This window comes from Delphinapterus leucas, chromosome 17, assembly GCF_059928025.1.
Source record: "Delphinapterus leucas isolate spDelLeu-1000000601 "Yukka" chromosome 17, BTC_Dleu_Yukka2, whole genome shotgun sequence".
NCBI classification, from domain to species: domain Eukaryota; kingdom Metazoa; phylum Chordata; class Mammalia; order Artiodactyla; family Monodontidae; genus Delphinapterus; species Delphinapterus leucas.
Window position 1 is genome coordinate 47,940,706 of NC_143145.1, and position 17,673 is coordinate 47,958,378.

Genomic DNA, 17,673 nt, shown 5'->3' on the forward strand with positions numbered 1-17,673 from the left:
CGTCCATTCTCCGCGCAGCCCACGCCAAGCTGCTGCTTATCCGGAGCCGGAGCGGACTCTTCTCTTCTAGAGACTGGTCAACTCTGCGGCGGCGGGGCGCACAGCGGAGAAGCTTCCTCTCTCCGACCTGGCCCTCCCAGTTGCTGCCTGCCACCGGAGCCCGCCTGTCGGAGCTCCACCATCCCCAGACTTCTCAGGCGACGTCAGCGGCGGATGCCGAGGCGGGGATGAGGGCCACTGGCCCGCGATCCTCCCAGCAAGGCTCCGGCCTCGGCCTGAGGCCCGAGATCTCTGCCTTGTGGCGCCCAGATGACGTGTGCCACACCGGCGGGGCTCGGGCGGGGGCTTGGGAGTGGGGAAGTGAGGCAGGGGCGCTCAATTTGTCTTCTCTCCACCCAACCCACTAGGTTGGAAAGGTTTTCTTTTGGGGAAATTTCCTCTTCGCAGCTCCACACCCAGTCAGCGGACCCTCCCACCCAGGAGGAATCGCCTCTGGTCCCATCGGCGCGTCTTCGGGAGTCACCAAACACCAGATAGAGGTAGTGGGGTGGGTGTGGCAGCTGCCGTTTCCTGACTCCAAGCCTGCGCGGAAAGCCCTTTGAGGACGTGCAGTGGTGACTTACTAGGGCTCCGCACTTCTCAGCCCGGTGAGTCAGGTAGGGGTGTAGATTCACTTGCTTATCTGGACTCCAATCTAACCTCACTTCCAACTACTTTAGTCGTGTGGGGGTGGCTGATAAGCCCTGTCAGAGTTTAATCCTGTCTAAACGTTCAGATGTTTAGTTCCTGTTGGGTGCTTCTCTACTAGGGACCTATTTTTCTGACTTTTTTTTTCTCTCCTGACGTCCATAATTACAGACAGAGATTGAAAAGTAACCTTGAGAGAGTCCTTCCCTTGATTCCAGGTAAGCCTGCAAACATTACTTTCTTATAGATCTGGGAAGAATGCGGTGTTTAATGCCAATCAAAAAAGACTGCAAAGATCTTTTTACCTTAAACAAACACTTTTCTACACCAGAAATGATTATTTTGCAAAGTGTGGTGCAAATATTATACACAATACCAAGTCCATGCTAGGCATTTAATGAATTCTAAAGCAAAAGTAATAGGGAATGCCTGACTTCAATCAGGGATTTCTGCCTACAGAAAATCAGTGCTTCCTGTATTTTTGTATTGCCTGAAATGAGAGTAGCAGTGTTACATTTTACAATAAATGGAAGCTGTAATGAAAGAGTGTGTTTTAAAATTTGATAATTTAAAATAAAATACTTAGCTCTAAAGATATGGTCTGATAATCTGTGGTTCATTCCTTAATAAGCTTTTTGCTACAAAAAGTGCTCAGAAAACTTTTCCCATTCATTCATTCATGCAGTCAGTTTACAAACTAAGAATTCTAGAGAAAGAGAACAAAAATTAAGAAGGGAGGAAATGATCAAAATAATAATTCAAGAATTTCTTCCAGGACCAAAAGACAAAGATGTTCATAGTTAAAGGACCCACCAGCTACCCACAGTGAATGAAGAAGGACCTATGTTAAAGCACGCCATTAAAAAGATCAGAACACGAAGAGTAGAGAGGATTTTAAAAGTTTTTAGAGGGAAGAAGCAGGAATAAACGGATGGGAATTAGAATGGCATTGGGTTTCTCAACAATAACTTTTATGCTAAAACACTACAGTGAAATTTCAAGTTTTGTAAGACAATAACTTCCAACCTAGAATCCTGTAGTCAAACTATCCATCAAGTGTAAGAGTAGAATAAAAACATTTTCACATATACAAGGATGAAAACATTTATTTTCCATCCATCCATCCACCTTTTTTTTTTTCTTTTTTTTTAGGGCAAGTTACTAGAGGATGTGCTCCAACAAAACATGAGAGCAAGATAAGAAAGAGAAAGACATGGGATCCAGAAAAAAGGACCAGGAGAATGTGAAGGGAAATGCCAGGGTGAAAGATATGTGGCAGAATTAGAGAGCAATCGTTTTCACCGGAGAAGGAAGATGGCAGACTCCAAGAAGAAAGACTGGTTAGTGTAATTGAATTTATATAGATTACTAATTTTGAGTATTTGGGTAGTTATATTGATAGATGTTTGATAGATCTAATGAAATACGTGATAAAATTCGAGAGAGAACTTAAAAAATATAAGCAAGTAAAAAACGGAAGCAATTATTAATTCCATGAAAACTAAAAATTAGGCAAGAATGGAAACAGCGTTTCTCCAACTGTTGTGTGGTGAAAATTCTAAGACTTTTTAGAGCTTCTGAAATACTCGTGTATTATAAACCTCGAAGGAGAGAACATGCAGCATAGAGCACTCTGAAATTTATGTATATTTTTAATTACATTACTTTAAAATTTTTAAAAATTAGTATTCACATGGTTCAGAATTTAAAAGTGTAACAGACAGATAATTCAATAGAAAATTAGGCAAAAGACCTAGATACTTCACACAAGGGTATATCTAAATAGCAAATAGTACATGAATGTGAAAAGGTGCTCGACATCATCAGTCATTAGAGAACTACAAGTTAAAACCACAGTGCAATATCACTACACAAATACAAGAATAACTAAAATTAAAAGGACAGAATATAGCAAGTGTGGGTGAGGTTTTGTAACAATTGGAGCTCTTGTACATTGCTGGTGGGAGTGTCAATTGGTACAATCAATTTTGCAAACTGTATGGCAGTAGTATTAAAATTGCAGTTATGAGGATCCTCAGCAATTCCTTGCCTAGGTATATGGACATGCATATGCATGTATTAGAAAGTTCATAGTAGTGCTATTTATAATAGCTTCAAACTGGAAATTACCCAAATATCCATACATAGTAGAATGAGTAAATGATTTGTGGCCCATTTACACAGTGGAATACTAAACAGCAATGATATTGAGCAGTGTACAATATGATGAATTGCACAAATACAATACTGGATGAAAAAGCCAGACACAGAAGAGTATACATTTTATGAGTCAATTCCTATTAAGTACAAAAGTAAGCAAAACTAGCCTATGCTTTTAGAAATCAGGATAATGTCTGCTCTTGTAGAGTGGTCATAGTGAGTAGAAGGGACAGGATGAGGCCTCTGGGGTGATAGAAATATTCTGTTTCTTGATCTAGGACCTAGACTCTTGGTGCCAGTTACATGGGTATGTTCAGTTATGAAAATTCTTTGAGGCTACACAATGTGCACTTTTCTGTGTATATATATGTTATACTTCAATAAAAGGTTAATAGGTTTAAATACAAAAATAATATATGTGGGTGTATATTATGTCTCTTACTTTTATTTAATTAGTATTACAGTATATACCTGTTCACCTTGCTTGTCTTTCACTTAGTAATCTATTTCGGATATCTTTCCATACAAATGCATATAAAGCTTTCTCATCTTTTTTTTGTAAATGATGGATATGCCATAATTTACCCCTCATTGGTGGACACTTAGCTTGTTTCCACATATTTACTATTACAAATTATGCTGCAATAAGTAATCATATATGTCATTTCATACATGTGCAAGTGTATCCATATATATGCCCTAGAAGCTGAACTGCTGGACAAAAGAGTTATGTTCGTTTGTAATTTTGGTTTGTATTGTTGAATTGACCTTCACTGAGGTTGTTCCAGTTTTCTTTTTCTGCAGACAAATGAGAGTGCTGTTTCTCCACACACCTTCTTGCATTTCTTTTCGAGATAGATAGTATAATGTTGATCTGCTGATTCCTGTATTTCAGTGCTTTTAAAGTCATTTAAATGCTAAGATTCTTTTTATTGCAGACCTTCTAAATATCTGGCTTCAATTTGCTTATCACAACATCAAACCTTTAGCTTTCATGATAGTTTCACCATTATAGAGCTAAAACTATGTATTCTTAGTGATATGTACATTGTTTAATTAATGCCCATAATGAATGGCTAATGACAGAAAACCTAAATAATACTAATGCTAAACTACATCAACTAAATGAGAAACAAAAAACATGAGAATAATTATGCAAATTAGGCTTAAAAACAAGCCTCACACCTATATGTTGAATTCATCTATTCAAAATTCTGTAGAATCATATTAAGTCATATTTTCCATTTACTGAGAATAAAGGTTATTTATATCTGCATGTGCTATTTTAGGGACATGGTAGCTTGAAATGGCATGCTTGAAATCTCTCATAGTCTGTTTTTTTGTTTTGCTTGTTTTTTTAACTTCAATGCCTTTTATTCCTGTAAGTTCTTTATATTTATTTATTTTTCTAATTTTTTTAAAAATTAATTTTTATTGGACTATAGTTGCTTTACAATGTTGTGTTAATTTCTGCTGTACAGCAAAGTGAATCAGCTATATGTATACATATAATGTCCATGGACAGAGGAATGGATAAAGAAGGTGTGGTATATATATGCAATGGAATATTATTCAGCCATAAAAAGGAATGAAATTGGGTCATTTGTAGAGACGTGGATGGAGCCAGAGACTATCATAAAGAGTGAAGTAAGTCGGAAAGAGAAAAACAAATATCATATACTAACGTTTATATGTGGAATCTAGAAAAATTGTATAGATGATCTTATTTGCAAAGCAGAAATAGAGACACAGACGTAGAGAACAAACGTATGAACACCAAGGCAGGAAGTGGGGGGGTGGGTGGGATGAATTGGGAGATTGGGATTGACAGATATACACTATTGCTACTATGTATAAACTAGGTAACTAATGAGAACCTACTGTATATAGCTCAAGGAACTCTACTCAATGCTCTGTGGTGACCTAAATGGGAAGGAAATCCAAAAAAAGAGGGGATATATCTCATAGTCTTTAAAATTAGAAACAAGACAGAAAAGTTGAAAAATAAACCCCTTAAAAAAGTACAAATGCAAGAATTAAAAACATCTCATATTCTAATTTTTTCTATTTTTTGGTCTAAAAGCATCTGGTAACCATTGGGGGAAAATGGGTGAAGGATATGTGGGACCACTCTGTATTATTTTTACAATTTCCTGTGAGTCTATTATTATCTCCAAATAAAAAGTTTTAAAAAGTTGTACCTGGGTGTATTACAACAAAGAGCCACAAGAATTATAAAAAGGTATGTAAAGGAGAAGTAAGGCTTCCTGATTCTTCAGATCTCCAGTTCACCTCCCCTAAGACAGCAAATAAACTTAACAAATATTATGTGCCATAATGCTAGGTGCTGGAAATACAGGGATAACAAAAGACACATGGTCTCTGTCCTTAAAATGCTTTTAGTGTTCTAAGGGAGATAGAACCTAAGCATACAATTACAGTAGAGTGTGATAAATGTTCTGGTAGGGAAGTCCAGGGCACACTCAGAAATTAGGAGAAAGAAGCCTGCATGGTAATTTAATGAAGAGAGGTAAGGCAAACTGCCCAAAGTCATAGAGTTTTTAAACTACAGAGACATGATTCCTGCACAAATCTATTTGAATTAAAGCTCATATTCTTTCTGGGAACTGCTTGCTGTGTCACTAGGGTATTACATTTTCAGTTTCACTTTATATGATGTCTCAGGAGAGGAATTTAGTAGCAAGAGGGAATTTCCCAGCTACAAAAAGACAGTGATGGACAAAAATTTATTATTAATGGACATTTCATGGGAAATTCCATTTTCTTTTGACATTTTAATTGGCAGGTTTCCAAGAGTGTGGAAAGGTATGTTACCAGTAGCTCAGTCTGCATTTAAAAATTTTAGCTCCTGAATTAAGCAGGATATTTTGCTTTTTCAAATGTCTTCAGAACTCAAAATCATTTTCTCCAGCTGTCACTCCTAGCTTGTAAGCAAAATATACTAAGATATATTTTTTAGGCAATACACACACACACACACACACACACACAGACAAAGCCACACTTTTTTTTTTTTTTTTCTGCTTTAGGCAGTGGCTATATGAAAGAGATTATAAGTTCAGCACCCTTTTTAGTATCCTTTTTTGGGCAAGTATAGACCAAGTTGTAGAAGAAGGCAGAGCTTTTCTTATTGTAGTAGCCAATATAGTGTAGGTCAGGAGTCCCCAACCCCCGGGCCGCAGACTGGTACCGGTGTGCAGCCTGTTAGGAACTAGGCCGCACATCAGGCGGTGAGCGGCTGGCAAGCGAGAGGAACTTCATCTGCAGCTCCCCATCGCTCCCCATCGCTCGCCATCCGCCCCACCCAGTCCGGGGAAAAATTGTGTTTCACAAAACCGGTCCCTGGTGCCAAAAAGGTTGGGGACCACTGGTCTAGGTCATAACAGCGCCGGCTGGTGCAATTTGGAATCGGAAACATGACTGAAGCAGGGGTCCAATGTCAGCAGCTGAACAGGTTGCCAGAGAGAACTCTAAGGTTTATTGGGAACTAAGGAACACTCAGGAAGCTTCTTTGACTTAATTTTTATAATTGTAAAAAGGAATAGAAATGTCTGCCCTGCCAGGGAAACCTTGTTGCACAACTCCTGCCAAGGACACTGTTCACACTGGGGAGGTGCCATTCACGTGGAATACGTTATGAATGGGCCCCCTAGAGTTGTGCGATGTGGAGGCCCTATAGCCTACCTGTCTCCCAGGATTGTTCTGAGAGACTCAAGTTTTACAATGAATATAAAAGAACTTTATAAGTTATAAACCTGTCAATCTATGTAAATAATAATAATAATAGTTATTTTCCTGGCCAGCTCTGCCCTTCAAGCAAAACATTCTTATCTAGTTTAAGAAAGAGAAAAGCAGCCCTTATTAGCTGGGAGCTGGCCTGGCACTCCCAATGAATCTGTGGCATTCTCCTGTTCAATATAAACACTTTCATAGAACATCAACGTCAGACAGGACTATTTTGTCACTGTAGTGGAGCAAGAAAAAATAAGACCACTTCATTATCATGTTTGAACAGACAGAGGTAAAAACATTGTTCAAACCACAAAAATGAGCAAACATTGCCCTTTCCTGGCTAATAATAAGTGCCTGCTTCTTCTTTACCAATTATAGCTTTATCTCAATTTCATTATTCTCACTGTCTAGATATAAATTATTGAGATACCTGATCAGAGAATCACTCCTGCTTCCAGACAGCATCCAATGCAGGGAAGATACCCGTTTCCTTGAATGCTCCACAGAATCACCTACAAGAAGTCCAAATCCTATGATAAATTATTTCTAACATCCTCTTACTGAGATGTCCTGATTCTTCATGGTACACATAACTCCTGCTTGCAATGAGTCAGTAAACCCAGATTTATAGAACTGCAGATGTGTTCCTGGTGGTCTTTGGATAGAGGACATTGGCAGATTCATAGAGCAGTTATTATGAATGCTCTATGGAGCCCTCACTGTCTGCATTTCAGTTAAAGAACTGGCTCCTCTAACTTCTCTAGGGACTTAGCTATGGTGTAGGTTCTTTTTCATAGCCCAGAACTCCTGAGGAAGAGATTCTGGTTGGCCATAATATCCCCCTTCAAGTCCTTTGTGGATTATGGGGATATGGACATGAGGTACTGAATTTCTAAAACAGCAACAACAACAACAATATCGACAACAGCAATAATAACTAAGACTTATAGGTTAAGAATCCGCCTGCGAATGCAGGGGGCACGGGTTCAAGCCCTGGTGCGGGAAGATCCCATATGCTGTGGAGCAACTAAGCTCGTGCACTACAACTACTGAGCCAGCTCTCTAGAGCCTGCAAGCCACAACTACTGAGCCCACGTGCCACAACTACTGCAGCCCACGTGCCTAGAGCCTGTGCTCCACAGCAAAGAGAAACCACTGCAATGAGAAGCCCACACACCACAACAAAGAGTAGTGCCTGCTCGCCGCAACTAGAGAAAGACCGCGCACAGCAACGAAGACACAATGCAGCCAATAAATAAATAAATTTATTAATTTTTTAAAAAAACAACCTAACACTTATATAATGCTTGCTACATGTCAGGGACTCTTCTAAGCAATTTCCATAGAGTCACTCACTTAGGACACCAACACTGTGCAATAGATGCTCTTATGACTCTAACTTCGCAGATGTAGAAACTGAGGCACAGAGATGTTAATTACTTGTGTAAGGTCCCACAGCTATTCAGAGGCATAGCCAGCAATTGAACAAAGGAAATTATGTTGCTGTATTCTGAATCAGTTCAGCTGTTCTCATGAAGTAATAGAGTACTGAGAGATGGAGTGTGAATGATTTGGCACCACTCAACACACTTTTATATGAAGAGTTATTTTATACGTGAGCAAGGATATCTTTTAAAGGAGTTCAGTCTAGCAATCTTAAAGTGTTGATGTGTCTCTTTAATAATAGTGTCTGTTAGGAATCATTTAAACTTTATGGAAGTAACTCCATTGGCTATAATTTGCTTTTTCTTTTACATATGAACATTTTAATTCGGCATTTATTGACTGTCTATGATGAGAATGGCTCTTTGGTATGTAGTATGGGACAAAAGCTCTACATTGCTATCTACAGAATAAATAAGCTCTACACTGCTGTCTACAAAAGTGATGACTAAAGTCTTTATATACATCATGATGATTTAAGTCTTTATATACATCATTTTTATCGTTTAGAAATCTTCCTTATTATAATAACAACTTGGAATTGGAATATAATTGGCATTAACTGATCTGATGCTAGCAGAAAAATATGGGGCTTCGGCACCCAATAGAGTTAAAAGTCTCCTTCTTCATTAATCTATGTGCATGACCTCTTTGGTATTTTGTAATCTCAGTGAGTCTCATTTCCTTCAACTATTAAATAGTGAAAATAATACTTTTCTTAAGGGTGTTAGGAGAATTAAATAGGATAATGTGCATAAGATTATACCCAATAAGTATTAGTTTTCTTTCTCAAAGTAAAATATTTGGGCCTTGCTAATTTTAGTCTAAGTGAGAATTATCAACTTTATGATTGTCAAGGCTGGGTTATGAATAGTGAAAAATGACTTAAAAACTGTGTAGCCATGCTGTTGTTTCAAATGTGATCTCTATGCAGACATGGACCGTATCTGTTTTGTTCAACAGTGCCTAGGACAATGAAAGTGACAATAATACACCTACTATCACCTTAGACTGTGGAAGGATGTTATGGTCAGTAGAAGACTGCAATTCTTGGGTGAAAAGCATGCAGAATTCTCTAGTGTGCTCATTTCAAGTTTTTGTGTTTTCACAGTTACACGTTCATGTTTAAAAATCATTATAGTTCACAAAGGTAAATAGTAATAATAATATTATGACATCTATTATGACAAAAGTACAGGATTTTAAAAAATCTTTGCAGCCAATATTCTGATAACTCTCTGAGTCTAAACTGTATCTCTAAACTCTTAGACTGTAGTCTAAGTAGAAGTAATATATTCTTTCACCTATTTAGAAAATTAAAGTATTATTAAAGAAACCACGTACAACTGAATATGTTGGATGGAAGATATTTGATTTCAAGCATAATTAGGTATTAACTTAAGTTTATTCCTTTTAGTAGATTTAGTGAAAACTTAGTCATCTGATTGAATGAATATATCAATCTTCTTTAAAAACTTATTATGAAATAGATGAAAGAAGTATTAAAATTGAAATACTAACTTCTCACACATAAAAATGTTTTACATTCTACCAAATACAGTATCATTAAGACAAGCTTGTGTTGTAATTATTATCTCTATTGAGATATGATGGGGCTAATAAATGATATTATAAAGACAGGAAGATTCCAAAAAGAAAGGGAAGAAAAAAGATAAGCTACTATGTTACCAAACCTACAAGTCAGGTAAGATACTTCTCTTCCCCTAGGAAGGAGTACTGGCCTGATGAAGGAAGGGGAGTGGATGGTACAGCGAGAGCCTGGGTACGTTATTCCAGTGAAAGAACTCCTCCTGGAAGAAAATACGTGGAATGAGGGGATGGTGGTAAGTGTTCTCCCCAACAATTCCCATTTTAAAGATGGGAAAACTAAGTCTAAGAGTAGATTGACTAGCTTCAAGTATTACAAGTAAAAGGTGATAGAACTGGGAGTAAACCAGATGGTTTATTTCAGGTTTATCAGAGGGCCCTTATTAATGAGGTACACGATATAGTATCCTAGAATCACAGTAAAACCAGGACCTATACATGTAAAAGTTAGAGCCGCATATCATAAATTTGCAGCTTTCTTTATATTTGCTTTGTGATGAGGTAATGAACTTATTAGAATAAAAGCATTGTATATATTTTTATTTAGTGAGTACTCAAATGGTGCATACATCTGAATTAAATGCCTGAAATATCTCAGTTATTAAGAAGCTATCATTGGAAACGTAGCAGAGTGTACATATGTTTATGCACGCAAACATTTAACAGAAACACAGTAAAAAGGTTCAATTATATTCATGCTGAAGTATGGAAGTTACCAGAGAGTTAGTGAACGAGGAATTTAATCACTATTATTTTGTAGAGTGTAAATGATTGAGAAAAACTTACAGAAAGAGGTGATCTGAAGGTCAGTTCAAAGGAGAGAATCATTTTTCGTTGTTTCCAGAGAGTTTTTGGTACATTTTAGAGAGGGCTACAAAATCCAAGAATGAGAACCACGTCCCACCAGGACAACTGGTGGGTCTGCATGTTGCAAAGAAGCAATAGCATGGTGAATGAAGTCTGTACCTCACTACACTCTGGGCAATAAAATGTTTTAAGAGTCAGGTTCCATAATATGAGTTTGTAACATCTTACCTATAATTTGTGGGTAGATGGGCAAAGGCTTGGCCTTAATCACACATATAAAAACACGTTAACAAGATCATGTTTGGTTTTAACCCCAGTCTCTATTTTCGTACCTGCATTGCTTATCCTTACTGAAACTTGCTTTCCTCATCCGTAAGGGAAGTACTTTATGAACTGTGACATACTAATTAATTTTAGTTTTGAATCATGGTTCTTCTTTAAGGTTTTCTTTGTTCTAGTTTAGTGTCATTTGAGGGTGAGCACTGCACAAGGCACATATAGAAAAACACAGGGTATTTCCTGCCTTCCAGGAGTTTCAAGAAAAGAGAGAACAGTTTTTAGAGGCTTAGCACTTATTCCACTCTTGCATGTTTCCCTACTAACACGGTTTCTAAAATTACTCATCTGTGTGGAGCTCAATAAATATTTCTCCAGTAACTAACATAAGACAGGCAGATCAAATAATTAGATGTAACACTTTCATTCATACAATATAGCGTGTTATCTTACAGATGAAAATTGGCAACATGTTCAAAGAGTAACCAAGCTGGCTTTTAGGATCTAGCTGTGTCAGTCAGTTTTGGTTTATTATCTCTCTCCTCTGCCTGCTGTATCTTGTATTTATTTATGTCATCTTCATGTATAACTTCTAAACTATAAGAGCTAGCCACTATGGCTTTGAATGTAATGAAGTCACAGTATGATGAAGGAATTGTTTTCTAATGCAACTCTCCCTAAACCTCAAAACATTAGAATAATTCTGTAGTCGTCCATTTGTCTCAGTTACTGCTCAGAGCGCTAATGCAGCAGGTTGTGTGCCTGGGCAGTATGGGGTACTTGCTTTCACTGCTGAGCTTTCTAACACTACAAATAAAACATAGATTATTCAGAAAGTACAAAGGTTCAACATCTTCCCACAAAATCGTTGATGAAGTTATTTCATTAATTAGCTCTTAAAAACAAAACAACTGATAACAACAGGATACCTATTGATTTATGAGGTAAACAATTTCCTTTGAAAAGATAAATATTGATGCCAATACACTGGTGATGAAGTGGAGCCTAGGGGATGAGGGGCTCCTCATGTGGGGATGAGGCCAGCTAGCAGGCATTGTCTGAGTCAGGACCTTGAGCTGGGTCAGGAGGTATAGACCTTATAACTCTCTTATTGATCATTGATCCTGGGGGTGAATGGCAACATCCTGTGAGATTTCTGAGTCAGTTCTGAAGTAGGTTCTCGTTCGAGTTGGGCAAACATGTAAGAGCAGTATATAATTGCTTGGGCACCAGCCCAACCTGGAGTTGATGCTTAGGATGAGGTAGGTAGACAGAGACTAAAGGATCAATTTTTTAAACCAATGAGAAAATTGCTGAAGTTGCTCTACTCAGGGCAGGCGTTGCGGGGTGCAGAGTACAACTGAGGAGTGGTTTATCCTTAGTTCTTATGTGTGCTAAAAGTAGAGGTGTAGTTTTATTATATGGTATTTTGGGTCAGTAATGATAGTCGTACATACATGTCTGCTTCTATATGTTACTTATACATTATATATATTACATATGTGTATCTATATATGACATTAGTTCATACATGTACATTGTATAAAATTTAGAAGAATCAAAAGGGGTATAGTGAAAAGTTAGTCTCTACCCCTTTCTATGCCTCCCAGCCACCAATTTCCCTCCTGGAAGGTGAATTACAATTGCCAGTCTCTCACTTCCTCCTTTCAATGCTCTTTGTTCTAGCCGATTAATCTCCCCAAGCCCAAGGGCTCCTGCTCAGAAATTTTCCAGCTTCTGCATTTTCCTGTCTGGTTAAATTTAACCTTATTTACCTATCTTTCAAAGCCTCAATGTTTTATTTATTCTTCTTTAATTTCTTTTGTCCAGTTCTCCTAACAAGCTCCCTAATGTCTCATTCCTACATGTACTTGTTCTCACTTCTCATTCATGATCTTCTCTCTTCTCTAGTCTATGTGAAATTTGTGCTTCTTTGAGACTGAAGTCAGACCCTATTTCTTCTGACTGCTCCACCCATCCCCATTGATTTCCTTCTTCTCTGAACTCCTAGGCATCTACAAAGTGGGTTATGCTTCAGTATCCCAAAATGATGCCAAAATATGTTAAATAAAATATTAAGTTGCATTATTTGGCTGGAACTATATAAATCCAAAGAGGCAAAGAGGTTAGCTCAAAGCTATCAGCTGTTACAATTATCTTTGATTAATGAAAAAAGTTAACATACAGAATTTTTCAAAATATGGTTCTTGCGGGGAAAGAGAAAAAGGAGTACTTGCTGGGGAGAAGTTGCAAACCACTAACTGTACACACATCTAGTACCTAATTATGTAGTCAAGTGGTTGAGAGCATGAACTTTGAAGTCAGGCACACCTAGGTTTGACACTCTCTGATCTTTTGGAGCCTTGGTTTCTCAACAAGGAAATGAGTTAGCAGGTAAAGCACTCAGCACAATGCCTATTGTATGGTAAATGTTCAATAAATGTTATGTGTTATTGTTGTTGTTGTTAAATCTTATTTGCTATTTTGTAAGGTTTGTCTCCTGTGTTGGGCAGAATAGTTGACCCTCTTCCCCCTCCAAATGTCCACATCCTAATCACCAGAGCCTCTGAATGTTACCTTACATGGCAAAAGGGACTCTGCCGATGTGACTAAATCAAAGATATTAAAATAGGGAACTTATTCTGGATTATCAGGTAGACCCAGTATAATCACAAGGATCCTTTATAGATGGAAGACAAAGGCAGAAGATTCAGGGAAGAAGAATCCGTGTCAGAGTTAGAGTGATTTGATGTGAGAAGGAGTCAACCTGCTGTTGCAGGCTTTGAAGATGGAAGAAGAGCCAAGGAATACTGGCATCTGAAAAGAAGCTGGAAAACATAAAGGGATTGTCTCCCAGAGCCAGCAGAAAGGCTTTTAGCCCAGTAAGATCTGGTTCAGATTTGTGAGCCCTAGAATTGTAAGATAATAAGTGTGTGTTGTTTTAAGCCACTAAGGTAGTGGTAATTACTAAAGCATCAATAGGAAATGAGTGCACCTCCCCAGCTGAAGACCAATTTCGTAAAGCTCATAGTGTCCAGAGTAGTGCGGGATGGGAAGATAAATGCAAAAATTGGGTCTACTGAGGGTTCCAGCAGAGAGGCATAGCAACTTGTAAATTGCCCTTTATAGTGAAGAAGAGGAAATCAGAGTTAGCTACAAGCCAGGTCTCTTTCTAAATGTGGATTTCCATTACAATATAAATTGAAAATACTGGGGAAATTCCCTATCTCACTGCCCGGGAAAGATGCCAACAGGCCATAAATTCACCTATACTCCAGTCAGGTTTTCCCCCTAAGTGTCCTTGCCTCCCTTACTTACTGCTAATTTACAAGATCAGTAATAATCACTATCACGCACTGGGTGCACAGTCTGTGTCAGGCATTGTGCTAAAGGTTTGTACACATTATCATATTTAATCCTCACAAAATTCCCATGGTGGTAAAAAGAAATGTAGTACCTTGTTTTTCAAAGTTCAGGTCATGGGTCTCAGTGGAAGTTGAAATCAGTTTGGTGAGGATTGACAAGGAATTTTAAACAATAAAATACAGTAGAAAAATACCAGTGTACTGCATAAAATGAATAAGTATATTTTCATAAAATTTGGTTTCAATTATACATATAACAAAGACTCTCAAGTTACAGGTGAGTCTTAATTGATAAAATATATATGTATTGGGTTGTGTTGTAGAACATATTTCTTTTTTTTGTTTTTTTTTTTTTCCTTGCGGTACACGGGCCTCTCACAGTTGTGGCCTCTCCCGTTGCGGAGCACAGGCTCCGGACGCGCAGGCTTAGCGGCCATGGCTCACGGGCCTAGCCGGCTCCGCGGCATGTCGGATCTTCCCGGACCAGGGCACGAACCCGTGTGCCCTGCATCGGCAGGCAGACTCTCAACCACTGCGCCACCAGGGAAGCCCTGTAGAACATATTTCTTATAGTGGGTTACATTAAAAAAATTTTAAACCCACCAGTAAAGTGGTTAAGAGTACAGGCTCTGGCAAAAAGGTTACCTTGGTTTAATCCTAGTTCTTTGTCTTACCAGCTCTGATCTTGAGTGGGTTACTTGTTCTCTCACACAGTTACTTTGTCTCCTTGGGTCTCCCCTCAAAGGGTCTTTTTGAGGATTAAATGGATGAATCTAAGTAAAGCAGTTTGAACGGTGCTTTAGTAGCAAACACTCAGTTACTGTTACTTTCCCAATGTTACCTGGTTAGCAAGTGGCAGAACTGGGCAGATTCCTGTTCTGTCTGATAAAGTTTAGTCTTGAGTTTGAAATCAAAGGTAATTTCAAGCTGACTTAGGTGTCCCGTCAAAACAAACAAAGAACAAAATAAGTCTGCCTTTACAATAATTTACCAGCAAATTAAAAAGATGGGAACCCTCATCTTCTCAGGAAGTTGGCCTACGTTGGCAGAGTCTTGTCTCTGAGAGAGTACAGGTTTCCTGTCTTGTTCTGCTCTGAGTTACAGGAGAAGAATATGTGGAAGGCACTAGGTTGTTTGACATATAGAACAAAGTGGTGACTCACATAAATCTTTACCGTAGGATCACCATATAAATGTTTACATCTAAAAGGAATCAGGCAAAGGAGGAAATCATGCAAGAGTCTGGAGGGAGGCCTTCAGCTAAAAGTTTGTGAGATGACTGCTTTTGTTATTGGTTGTATTTGTCTTTTGTTTTTTTCTGCTCTGTTTCCTCCCTCTGCTCCAGCAGGCAGCTGAGGCATTTTATCAATTTCTTAAAAAATTTTCTGATGCTACCTGGTGTTACGTGCTTTGAGTGTTGGTTGAAATATATAGCCAGGCTATACTGCTTTCACAGGCTCTGAAAATTTAAGAATTTAAGAAGCTAATGAGTTTCTTAAGTTATGCGTAAGCCTTAGTTGCTGAAAATTATTCTGGGCCTTTAAACTGCTGATTTTTATATTCAGCCAAAAGCCAACTTAAAAATGAATTCCATACTACCTCCAATTTGCTTGATTGTAGAGTAATTTTATATCTAGTTAAGGTTCTGTTGGAATATGTATTTCTAGATTTTACGGTTTGGAAAGTGTGTGAATCCAGCCTCTCTACCAGGATGTGGCAGGGAGTTAGCAGTGTTTTGAACCATCAGGGAAAGGAAGTAGATATATTCAGCACCCTGCCCCATCTCAACACATTCACTTTCTCATCTTAGTAGTGGTAATCTTTCATTTGTTATTTTGGATTGAATGTTGTTTGTAGCATATGGCCCTAATGCCTTAGAGCCCTAAGTAGAAGGGACAGTAGTGCTAATAATTCTCTGTCGGAGACGTACCCCCTCTTCCCCCACTTCTTTGTTCTTGAAGGATTTGCTTTCTCTTTTATTATTTATTTATACTTTTTAAAAGAGCAGTTTGAGGTTCACAGCAAAATTGTGGGGAAGGTACAGGAATTTCCCTTATACTCACTGCCCCTGCACATGCATAGCCTCCCCTATTCTCAGCATCCCCCCGACCAGAGTGGTTCATTTATTACACCTGTTTAACATACACTACCACATCATAATCAATCAGAGTCCATAGTTTACATCTGTTTACATTACATAGTTTACATTGCAGTTCATTCTTGGTATTACACATCTCACACCAGTCAGAATGGCCATCATCAAAAAATCTAGAAACAATAAATGCTGGAGAGGGTGTGGAGAAAAGGGAACACTCTTGCACTGCTGGTGGGAATGTGAATTGGTACAGCCACTGTGGAGAACAGTATGGAGGTTCCTTAACAAACTACAAATAGAACTACCATATGACCCAGCAATCCCACTCCTGGGCATACACCCTGAGAAAACCATAATTCAAAAAGAGTCATGTACCAAAATGTTCATTGCACCTCTATTTGCAATAGCCAGGAGATGGAAACAACCTAAGTGTCCATCATCGGATGAATGGATAAAGAAGATGTGTCAAATATATACAGTGGAATATTACTCAGCCATAAAAAGAAATGAAATTGAGCTATTTGTAATGAGGTGGATGGACCTAGAGTCTGTCATACAGAGTGAAGTAAGTCAGAAAGAGAAAGACATATACTGTATGCTAACACATATATATGGAATTTACGAAAAATCATGTCATGAAGAACCTAGGGGTAAGACAGGAATAAAGACACAGACCTACTAGAGAATGAACTTGAGGATGTGGGGAGGGGGAATGGTAAGCCATGACAAAGTGAGTGGCATGGACATATATACACTACCAAACGTAAAATAGATAGCTAGTGGGAAGCAACCACATAGCACAGGGAGATCAGCTCGGCGCTTTGTGACCACCTAGAGGTGTGGGATAGGGAGGGTGGGAGGGAGGGAGACGCAAGAGGGAAGAGATATGGGAACATATGTATATGTATAACTGATTCACTTTGGTATAAAGTAGAAACTAACACACCATTGTAAAGCAATTATACTGCAATAAAGATGTAAAAAAAAAAAAAGAACACTTGAACAATTGTTTTTTTTGTTTTGGTTTTTGATATTTTAGTTTAAATTTTATTTCCTGCCCCCAAACATCCATTAAGCCCCCAGGAGAAGGAAAAGTGGATGTGACTAGAAAGAGAGAGAACTTTCTTCACAACAATGGCCATGGCAAGCTTAGGCACTTTTGGTGAAATTTCTCTGGGAAGTACTGGCAGAGGAATAAAATTCAAACTGACAGAGAGGTATTGCTTTTTTTTTTTTCTTTTACATCTATATTGCAGTATAATTGCTTTACAATGGTGTGTTAGTTTCTCCTTTATAACCAAGTGAATCAGTTATACATATACATATGTTCCCATATCTCTTCCCTCTTGCGTCCTCCCTCCCACCCTCCCTATCCCACCCCTCTAGGTGGTCACAAAGCACCGAGCTGATCTCCCTGTGCTATGCGGCTGCTTCCCACTAGCTATCTATTTTACGTTTGGTAGTGTATAATATGTCCAT

The 17,673-nt window shown here is 38.3% G+C and overlaps 1 protein-coding gene across 4 annotated transcripts in view; it reads left to right on the forward strand.

Annotated features, from left to right (window-relative positions):
• The first annotated feature begins 25 nt into the window (after window positions 1–25).
• The window catches only part of LOC149746958 (DPEP2 neighbor protein-like), a 32,295-nt gene continuing 14,647 nt past the window's right edge, over window positions 26–17,673 (forward strand). For 2 of the 4 annotated variants that reach the window (XR_016388230.1, XR_016388231.1), the window contains exons 1-5: window positions 657–905; window positions 1,840–2,027; window positions 4,329–4,494; window positions 9,007–9,193; window positions 9,772–9,887. The gene's annotated coding sequence lies outside the window, so the exon portion shown is untranslated. The other 2 variants (XM_089898553.1, XR_016388232.1) reach the window with 2 other exon arrangements.